The sequence below is a fragment of the Hirundo rustica genome, chromosome 4 (assembly GCF_015227805.2).
Source record: "Hirundo rustica isolate bHirRus1 chromosome 4, bHirRus1.pri.v3, whole genome shotgun sequence".
Taxonomy (NCBI): Eukaryota; Metazoa; Chordata; class Aves; order Passeriformes; family Hirundinidae; genus Hirundo; species Hirundo rustica.
This window is the reverse complement of record NC_053453.1, coordinates 26729933-26741515: the sequence shown is the minus strand read 5'-3', so window position 1 is coordinate 26741515 and position 11583 is coordinate 26729933.

Here is an 11583-nt window from a genome sequence, read left to right as displayed (position 1 = left end):
AACTGTACCCTATGTGCTTCTGCCACTGGGGTAAACATGGGGGGAGTGAATGCAAATCTCCCTGCCTGTCAAAGCAGGCACAGCTTAAGTGAGTTCTCAGTTGGACTAATTGTCCATTAAAAATACACTCTGACATTATTCCACAAGCCCTGTTTTCCTCTGAAGGGGAGCACCTGAACATCTGAGTACACTCCTTTTGCATGAGGAAACAGTGGATGGTAAAAACCAAGTATTTCATCGCTGGAGATACCTTAAAATGATATGGCTCTGTGAACATAAATTAAAAATTCAGCCCCTGTCCCATGAAGTAAACAGTTCATGTGTAAGGTAAAGCACAGCACAGAAATAAAATAAAATAGTAGCAGTGAGCACAAGCTAGCAGTGAGCATAATGGACAATGGTGTAACTGCCAGCCAAACCTGCTGTCTGTCCAGGTTCTGTGGGCATTGCTGTAGAGAAGTTTTAGGAGGTTTTAGAAGACTTTGCTGACTTTTATACTGATGTGCACTTGACTCAGGAGTAAAATGTTCAGCAGATTTTTGAAGACTTGGTAGACTTTCATACTGAAATCTACTTGTATGTGAAAGAAGCATGGGGGAAAAAAAGAGCAGACTATGAAATCCTTAGACCTGGCTGCACAAAAACTGCTTACAAAATTAAGAAAGGGGGCAAGTAAACAGTTATAGAGCAGAGAGTTCGAGTTAGCATTAAAAGAGTGCTGAAAAGGAGAAGAGCAGGTGTTTAATCATCACTTGTTGCCTGCGCCCATCACAAATCCTACAGGTATCCTGGAGACGGTTTTATGCCCTATGGCACAGCGGCAGTGGAGTGGGCAGGTGGTGAAAGGCTGCAGTTCTTCTCTTTCCTCCTCCTCCTCCTCCTCCTCCTCCTCCTCCTCCTCCTCCTCCTCCTCCTCCTCCTCCTCCTCCTCCTCCTCCTCCTCCTCCTCCTCCTCCTCCTCTGTGCTCTCCATAGCAAGGGCTAAACCACTTCTAGGCTCTGCTCCTACCATGACTTTGCTTTTATCACCCTACAGAGCCAGTATGATAACCCCACCATCTGGAATGGCTTTGGAACTGTGTTTTCCTGCTGTTTGCAGCTCCACCTCCAACAGCAGTTGTCAGACACTCTCTTGCCCCTTTTGTGATCTCTCACACACCCTTTCAGAGTGCTATGGAATACTGTCAAGCAGAATAGTACTTTATATCCACTTTACCCAGACATAGTGACTGTGCAGAAGTCACTAAAGTCCACAGAATCAGAGAACAAGTACACAGTGTTCTGAAAAGTAATTAGTCACTGTATGTGAAATACCAGTGAAGCCTTTAAGGGAGAAATTGCTAAATGAATCAGTCTTGAAAAAGTACACCATTTAATCAAGTGAATTTAAAAATCAATCTGGTTCATCTGGTGCAAATCTGTAATGTAGGTTTCTATCAATCCTTTTAACCCTTGTGTATATCAATTTTGCTTGTGTCAGTAAGTTACTGATGGTGTGCAGATATAATAAAGGGCTTAATACCCACAAATTAGGTGCTCCAGTGCCACAATTCAAAGTGCTTGGAGTAAATTGCAGTCATATATTAAAGCATCCAAGCTCCTCCTCCAGGCAACAGGAAGAATTAAGTGCCTGAGATGGGGTTTGAACCAGCCCTTGTGCAACAGGAATCTCCTCTGAGTTAGTGGTGGGGTGCGTTGAGTACAGTTATTTCTGAACTTTTGCTCCTTTTTGGAGTTTTAATATCTAGCCTCAAAAAAGAGGTTGTGAGCCTGTATAAAGAACTCCAACCCATTTTTGGTGTCTGCAAACACACATAATTTTAGAAGCCTTGCCTTCTGTCTGGTTGTGCTTCCCACTTTCTGCATGACAGCTGAGCAGATGGAGCAGTTGCCCAGAGAAGGGGAGCAAACCCAAGGCACCAGCTTTCTTAGCCTGAAAAACTGCACTGGTTACTGCTTGTTTCACCAGGGGAGGCACCTCCAACCCTTCTGCAGCTGTGGGATACCAGGGAGCAAGGAGCACAGCCATGAGGGGTTTGGAGAGCAGAGAGCAGCGAGTCTGGGGTGATAACACAGAGGTGGGGAGCTTCCTCAGAACAAGAACATTCTTGTTCCATAGAAAGTCACAGGGTTTTAGCTAGTGAATATAAGCCAACATGCAACACATCAAGTTATCAGAGAACAAGATGGCTGGGTGGAACACCTGCCTCTCCCAAATGTACTGCACTGATGATCCTGTGCCTTATCCTGAGCTCCCTTTAGAGGCAAGGGACTAAGGATTAATTTTAAAATGGCCACAAGTTTACTTAGTCTGAGGTCTAAGGCCTTGCCTATGCAGATGTTTGGAGCTGCCCTTTTTTTACACCTCCTTCATGTTCATGTTGTGCTTTCTTATGTAAGGTGAAGCCCTGCTTCTGCATTCAGGTGGCAAAGGGGGCATGAGCAAAAGAGAAAAGGTGAGGCAGATTGCTGAAATAAGGCTCAGGATTGCTGCTATCTGGCCCCTTGTGCTTCATGTGTGTGTCTGAAGCAGTGTTGTCTGGGGACGAAACAGGACTGAAGGGAAAAAAGCACAAGGTCAACCTCATACTGAACCTAGCAGATCAGCACAATTTCTGTGTGAGAATGGATGAGAGATTCAAGTGCCAAGTGGAGAGGTTTATAGACTAAACAACAAGGCATCATTTTGTCTTCAGTGATCATTGAAAGCATATGCTATTTGACCTTAACAAAGCAATCCTAATGCTGTTTTCATCAAGCTCATGGAGAGTTTTGCTTAGAGACCTCTTGGAGAGTGCTGGGTTAGGCTGATGTCTAATTGAGTTACCTGAGTCTAATTCTGTTGCTGTAATTGCCTGGGGGAAGTAGAAGGGGCTGGTTAGCAATTAAGATTTTAATGTTATTAATTTAAGAGAGTTTGAAGGGCATATGTAGTCTAAGGAATCTATTTAATTGATAGAAAAACAAAATAAATATCCTCCTGCCTCAAATTCTAGCTGTATTCTCTCCCCAGGGAATTCAGTTTTCTATTTTTACTTTTGAAAGGTCAGGTCTTTGCAGCCTGAGGGAGGGCTGGCATAGTCATGTCATGAGAAGCTGAAATCCAATCTGCAGCTCTGACTTTCCACAATGAAGGGCTGGGTGATGAATGGGGAGACACCCTCTTCTGCAGAACAGCTGTAACTCATTTAGCAGCTTGGTGTGACATCAGTGTTTAGATGTCTCAAAATCTAACTGCTGTCTTCCAGTACAGAGTAACTGAAGAAGAAAATATCTTAGCAGAAAAGTACAGTAAGGACTGATAGATTGCTTTTAGCTTCACAGTATTTTGTTGAGAAGAGATGAACCCCCTTCTAGAAATTATAAGGGAAATGTCATGTAAAATTTCTGCTATGTGACCCCATCCAGTTAAATTTTGTGAACTGCGAAAACTCTCTACTTCAGCTCCCAGCTGACCTGAAGTAGAGAGTACTACGTAGTTACAAGGAGGACTACTAAAATATAGCAACCCTTCCTTCGCAGTTGAAAATTACTAAGTCTTCATGACTGAATGGTTGCTCCAGATGTTTATGACAATGCCGAAAAATTACCAACAAAACAACAGCACAATTAAATATTAAGCAAATTCCTATTACTTTTTTTTTTCTCCTGAATTTTTTAAATAAGAGAGAGGATGGAAGCTGTTACCTGTGAAGCTGTATAAACTGTGGCCAAATCATAATCCTGTTGTACATTTTGGACTTGTCAGCCCTATAAGTAGCTCCTGTGTACGCAGTGCATTTACCAAGCCTAATAAGTCTTATGCTACTGAAGTGACTTCTGGGATGCTGAGGCTTGTTTTAGTAAGGTAGCAGTGACTTTATACGGAGCAAAATTGCAATTTATAATAGAAGCTGCAGAGTTCAATTTCCCAGAGTCTGACACAGGGCAGGTCTGTCTTTGTGTCAGGATGTCTTTGCGATCCAGAGGGACTCTGCTTGTATGACCTGAAGGGCAGACTGTTGTCTACCTGTCTTCAAGAATGAAGCACTGGTATCAAAGCCATCTCTGTGTCCTTAATGGGCTCTTTGTGGCCACAGTAGCAGAGAAGGTGAAGTACTGCAGCTCCCTCCCTCCTTCTGAAGAAAAGCCAGCACAGCATGGCTCTCTAGAAGTTACATGTATAAAAGTAAAGAAACTAAATATGATTTTATGGAATACGCTGCTCTTGGAGAGCTCCTGTTTCTGTTGAGTTATCTTATTTGTCACTGAAACTTTGACTGTAAAGCCCTGCTCTGCTTTTGATTAAACTTCTCTGGTCTGCAAGTGGAGAAAACTGGTCTTGCCTTCTCTATCACCACAGTTGCTTGTACAAACAGAAAGTGATACCTCCATGATGTTCATGTAAATGAATACACAATGTGAAAAAACAAAAAAATATTTCATTTAACTATACAGCGACTAAAGATTGGCTGATGCTTTAGTTACCCCATTAGTTAAGAAACTCGAGTAACCTATTTTCATACCATTTTGGTGGTTTTGTTCTGCAGGGATAGCAGTAGTTAGCTAGTAGGAGTACCTGCCAAAATGGAGAATAACTGAATATTGAAAAATATTGGTGAAACATTAGTACTGAATTCTTGTCTTCACATGGGTAAATTTATTGTCTGATTTACATCAGTGCAATCAAGGTTTAAAAAAAGCCCAACAAAGCAACATGACTGTTGAAATAGTTCACTTTTAATAGTGACTACTGGCAGCAAACTACTTACTAATGAGGTTCAGGATGTCAATTATTGTTGAAATTAATCCTTGAATAGTGTTGTATAATGTGTTGAAGAAAATCACAATCTGTTTGCAACATATTTCAAAGCAGAAAGGGATTAAATTAATTTCACATGTTATATTTATTTCTAAAAAACTCCTGGCTCTTATAAGCATTTCCTACTGGTCTTTTATTTTTTCTTCCTGGTAAAGGAAGACCTACCTAAAATAGAAATTAAATAAGCAAATGCAGTGAATATTTTACTAAGTACTGCAATAATAATATGGCTTCTTCCCCACGAGAAATAGGGACCAAAATGTTAACATTAAGGACTTCTGTTCTTTGGTGTAACTTTAACATATATTCAAAGATAAATCAGCCACTGATAATGCTATTACAAATTATAATTTTCTGTGTCTTTTCAGTGTGATCCTTACTCACTTATAGCAATTTCTTACCTAGCACTTAAATTATTAGAACTTGTTTTCAGAACTGTGAAGGAAAAATGCCGTTTCTCTCCAGTCATGCTTCAGCCTCTCAAGTTCAAAAGAACCATCTGGGTTATTTTTAAGCCTGCAGACTTTATGCTGGATGAGAAAACGTTTGCTTGTGTTATGGTGGTGCAATCCTTGTAAAGGTCCTGGCTTGACTTGCAACCGAGCTTGTGAAGTTATCTTTTTAGTTGACAGGCAAGGCATGAAAGTTCCTTTGGGAAGTGCCCACTGAGCACTCAGAGTTTGAATGTTATGATATGTATATGGCAAAAAGTAAATAACAGTAATATGCTTTCATAGCTTTGTACGTAGCTGGTGAATTGGGATACTGTATTTCAGACTGGCGCTGCTAATGTTAGTAGTGATGGAGCAAAGACGTTAATTAAACACTTATGTGCTCTGATGGTGGCAGGTAAGACTTGAAATCAGTGTCTTTGTAGAAGTCACCTTCATTTTAGTGTCTGTGTCTCTTGAACATGCAGGAGTTGCCTCAGAAAAGATGCACAAGAGCCAAGGCATGCAAGTATGGGTGTGCCTAAATCTTCCAGTTAAAAAAAAAAAAAAAAAAAAAAAAAAAAAAAAAAAAAAAAAGTAATTTTTTTTGTTAATCTTAGACTTGGGGGAACTCATATCAGTTATTTCTTTCATGGCAAGAGTTCCTGTATCTCTGAGCTAGGTGGCAGGGAAAAGGAAGCTTGAGGCATGAGCCTGCCTCAGTCACAGCTTTGAGTTATTTTTTGTGCTCATTTGCCCTTGCTCAAGGTGTGGGTGCCCCTGTGCCACCTGCCAGGGCCGTGCCAGGGCTGCAGCACAGCCGCTCCTCCCTCCTGCAGCCCGCAGAGGTGCCCAGGCTCCCAGGGCTGCAGGAGCAGGTCCCATGCAAACGCTCCTTGTTGGAAGGCTCCAGTGTGGCCACTGGCAGAGACAAGGTGAAAGGAGATGGCCAGAGCTAGGGATTAAGAGAAGATGAGGAAAACCAACATCCTCAACCCTGGAGTGGGGTTAGAACATGGGAAAGCATCGCCAGACATGCGTACACCTATTTGATCAGGAGGGCTGCTGGCATAAACTCTGTAAGATCTTTTGGCTGATATCTTGGGTTTGGGCCATTTCATGCATTTTGATTTGCCCTAGCTTTCCTCTATTTAACATTAAAAAAAAAAAAAAAAAAAAAAAAAAAAAAAAAAAAAAAAAAAAAAAAAGCTGGTTTAATGCAAAAACCTATTTAAATTGCTGATACCTTTTCTATCCTTCACTATTGAAGACTGAATGCGAAGTTACCCCATTCTAATTACTTGGTAATGTTTTGTTTGTTTGTTTGTTTGTTTTCTTTCAGCACTTCAATTGTGCACTGATAGCAAAACCTACATATGATTTTTTCTAGCTTTTTAAATTTGTCATTTTCTCTTATAGATTATTCAGTAAACTCAAATTGCTTTTTGTTTTAATTGGGTCTTATCTGCATGCTGCTCTGGCCAATTTTCAGCCTACCTAAATTGCTTTGTGCCCTAATAAGAATGACTGGTTCATAAAGTGTAGTTAACATTTATTTTACACCTCAGATTCTCCTCAGCTTGTGTAGAAAATGAATTCAAGAATTAACATATTTTACATCTGACTCTAGCAGACACCAATTTTCCAGAATATCTCGCTAGCTAAAAGCAGCTGGGAGAAGACTGTTCAGCCAGGCTCTCCCTTCAAAAAAATTTTTTTGCCATCGCCCATCTAACAGTAAACTTTTCTGAAATCAGTTTTTGGAACTTTTAATGCTTTTCTCAAGCATGAACTGAACTTTCCTGGTTTACAGTCTGCTTTGGTTTTGTTGGCATAGAAATCTGAGGTTGTTGGAGTTTAGTGGCTCTGTTTTCTCACTAATTAATAAACAATGGTTGCCATACCTCTTCAGCTCTGGCCTCTCCCACTCTTGGATCTGTGTTGTTGGTTTTTAATGCACTTAAGTAACTCGTATATTTTATTGAAATTAAATATTATATCATGGGTAATAGGTGCTTTGAATACTCCAGTGCAGTCATAATGAATCTGCTGATCTTTGTTCTAAAAAGGACATATCCTCATTTCTAACTTCTCCCAGCTCATAAGAAAAAGTACAGTGAAACTCGAAAGGGATACATCAAAGGGATACAATTTGGTATATAAATATAGCTGGTTCTATTTAACTTAAATAATAATTATCCAGAGATAATCTGTGTGTGGCGCATAAGAAAGAAGGTAATTGAACAGTAAAATTATAGTTTATTTGTTTTCAGATAATCATCCCAAAAATCTTGGGAAAGAGTTTGGAGTTTGTTGGGGTGGGGTTTTGTTTGTTTGTTTGTTTGTTTGTTTTTGGTGTGTTTTTTTGCAAATGAAGTAAATCTATCAGTTTACCTCACAAACGAATGTCAAAAATTATGTATGTATGGGAACAGATGGATTGTGAGATGAGTTGTTGGCTCTGGAGAGGTGGCTTAGCTGTTCTGTTTGGCTACCTCCAGCTCGGCTGGGCCATCTCCACATGGGCTCTGTGTGCCAGGGGCTGGTTTAGATGGGCATTAGGCTTCAGAGCCCTCTGGTACCCGCCAGCTGAAGCACGGAGCAGATCAAGCCATGCTGGCACCTCCCTGGCAAGGAGGAACACCTGCTTCCCAGGGCCACTCCTGTTCTGTGTGTGAAGAGCACCCTGCAGCTCTTCCTTCTCATCCTTCTGTCCTCCACATCCAGTTGTGCTGCGCGGACAGCAGCTGGCTCTGTGCTCAGCACGCTCGGAGTGCAAAAGGGGTTTGGGGGGCCATACTGAAACTTTCTGTCCTTTCCTGCTTAGCTCTAACAGGCAACACAATCAGTGTTGTGTGTGGTTTCTTCCTCCATACTGATCCCATTAGCTGAGTCTGAAATGAGCCTTCATTGAGTCTTCCAGTCAATAGAAATCTGGATGTGAAATCTGTCTCTTTTTTTGCCAGCCATGATGACATGGTAATCATCAGCTATCTTTCCTTACATTATCTTTCCTTGCTTACTCCTAGGTGATGTGCTCTCTTTTCTCACTTATGTTTCAGCTGTTAAATTGTCAGAAAGGGCTAGTGGTTTCATAGTGTTGAAGCTGCATTCAGGGTTTTAGGCTTTATAGATTTGGGTTTTACTGTGTTGTTTGTTGTTTTTTTTTTTTTTTTTTTCCCCTTACTTCTTAAAAATTGTAACTTTTTGACTTTTTCCATTGCAGTATAAAAATTAATAGGTGGCAGTATGGTTGCATTCTTCCACAACTTAGTTAGGACACATGAAAAAAAAAAAAAGATTTTCCAGGAGTTACTTGTTCATGAAAACTCATCTGTAGTAGAAGAGTAAGAAATATACATATAACTTTCTATTCAGTATTATCAGCTCTGTATATTAATAACTAAGGATATATGCATCTTTAAATTGATGAAAACAATGTACTTAAGAAAAGGTTCTTTCCTGTTTGTATATTCCTACAATAACAAAATGAAAAGCAGGAAGTAAAAAGCTTGTATGGCCCAGAAAGAGGATTTTTAAAAAAACCCAAATTTTATAGTGTTGCTACAGAACAAATGCATATCAGTTTTTCTTTGGCAGCACACTATCTCTATGTAGATTTGTTATAAAGCTTTTAAAACAACACTGTGTTATCAAACAACCCTAAAACTCAGGCTATATAGGCTTTGTTATTATTACCAACCACTTTAATGGAATATAAATGTCATATATGATGTCATCACCGTACACAAAGCAAACCATTCTATAAACCATTGTAAGACATCAGGGTGTTATACCTGTATGTTTTATAGGAATTTTCACATGCAAGCTTAAATTAAAATAACTTGTCTTTCTATAATTAGTATGTCAAAATGGGTGAGAAACTGAAATGCATCCCTAAGAGTGGAATTTCATATGTTATTTTAAATTTCTGTCACTTTTCTGAGAGAAAGTACTTCAAGTAAATATTCCCTTCGAGTTTCCCCCCAGCTGTTTTTCCATATTTCATTTTAGACTTGCAAGGAAAATCTAATTTTTTAATTTATTTTTTTCATTATTGTCGATTTTGTGCAAATATGGGTTCTTTTTCCATAGGAATATATATATAGGAAATTTTTATATAGTTAAATTTATATATAGTTAAATTTATATATTATATAATATTTATATATAGGAAATATATAATATAGGAAATTTGTTCTAATGTAGTATGGAGAAATATATAAGTTTTTTTCTGCTGATGTCTTCTTTGTATTTCGATGCTAGTGTGGAGCAGATACACTATAATTTTAATGCCCTCAGCTGGCAGAAGCATTTATTAGATGATGAGGAACAATAGGCCATATTTCTCCTCCCAGTTCAAACAAGTTATAAAACTTCTTGTTAAACCGTACTGAAAATGTGGTCTTCCCTTTGAGGGGGGAGTGTTTAGATCTGGTGTTGCATTGGCTGATACATCACCTCGATGTTGCAAGAAGTTTTGGGACCCATGGGAAAAGGTGGTTTTACCCCAGTCTGTGTTGAAGCTATGGAAAGGATTTTTCCTAGCCTGTACTTCTAAATTATCTTTTCACACTGTTGTACTGAGGAGCTAAAGATGTTGTCATTACGCAGAATCTTCTTGTTGAGAATTAGGCATATAATGGCAATGCATTAGAAGATGGAGCTATTTGAATAGTTTAGGTTTCAGCTATTTCTCACCATTCAGAGTTTGCAAAGAAGCCAGTTCTTTGACCAGACCTGTACTCCTGCTCAATATGTTGGAAAAGTCCACCCCAGTCCACCCTGGGGCTTCTGCTGTTTCTACTTTCCATCTTTAGCTGATACAGCACCTTGTTTCATTCCTCTGACAAGGATCAGGGTGGCATGTACCTATCTGGTATTTTAGTCCCAGCCTTGACCGTGCTTAGAGGAGTGATCCAGATCTGGGAAGTTATCAAGGCCAGCCCTTGGGTGTGCTCTGCCCCCGCTGTCCCAGCAGCCAGCACCTGCCCACACCTGGCTTGGGTTTTGAGGGCTCCTGTGGGTTTGCAGCTTTTGCAGAGTACTTGTGTCTCTTTTGCTACTTTGCTTGTCCACTTTCCCTCCACTACTGTTGGCCCTGTGGTCTTTAAGAAAGGCTGTTTCTGGGCTATTTGCTTAATTGCTGATCGTTAATGGTAAGATGTCCTTCTAACCAGGGATATAAACTGGCAAGTTTGACTAATTATTACATCTTACTTAACATTTCCTACTTTTCAAGTGTACAGCTAGGAGACTTGTGTATTGTTATATTGATAAAATCAGGCTTTTTTTTTAATTAAAAAAAAAGTCATTAATGTGAGTAAAGTAACAGCTATTTGTGGTTTACTGTGGTATTTTTCATTACAAATAGGTAGAACACTTTCTCCCCTGCTGCCTTTTAGCAAATTTCAGCTCAGTCACCCATCCTTCTTAAGCATAATTTGCTTGCTTCGTAAAAAATCAGTGTGGTTTTTTGTTGCTGTGTACTACTTGGTTTCATATTGCATTTCATTTTTATATTGGGTTTTGTAATGGTTTCTTCTGCACTCCCCTGTTTCCCTGGAAAATGTAACGTCCTGAAGTTTGTCCCTGCCCCTTTTCCCTGCCCATTCTCCCACATTGTCCCTTTCCTGGAATGTAATCCAACCCTGTTCCACTCCCACCTTATCCCTGATTGGGTAGTGGCTTGTCCCCGCTTTCAGCCTCTTCCCTGGATATAAGTCAAAGCAAGGCGTGAGCAAACCCTCTTGGCTCCGGGGACTGGGACGTGGCTCCTGACCCAGGCTGGGGCAGGACCACAGAAGAAAGACTGAATAAAGCCCTGGTTTCCCCCCAGCTCAAGTGCAGACCCTCCTTTGCCATCGACGAGGTCTCTCTCTCTCTGCTAAGGGAAACGTTCCTGGCCACTCCTAGGTTTTGGGACCCCGAGGGAAAATCCTTCCAACTGTGGTTTGTCTCTCGAGCTAGCCGGAGCGAAAACGGAGCTGGAGCTCCGTAAGAGAGACAAGCCACAGTATTTAGTATTGAAACAATGAAAAAAAATTCTTCCCTGCTTAACAGCTGTCCAGTGGATGTTAATTTTTCTGTGCACTGAATGAACAGGCACTCCCTCACTGCTTTTCACATCATTCTTTGTTTCTGATGGAATTGCTTCTTTCTACTGAACCTCATAGGGATTGAAAAAAAATATAAATATCAATTGCATCTTAAGTGTATATAAAGTACTTGAATAAAAGCAAAAAAAAAAAAAAAAAGTGTATGGAAATAAATACAAGATACAAGATTTCTGTAAGGAAATTTTTAAAAAGGATCTATTTTTCTATTGGAGATTACAATGCAGTTTTAGCC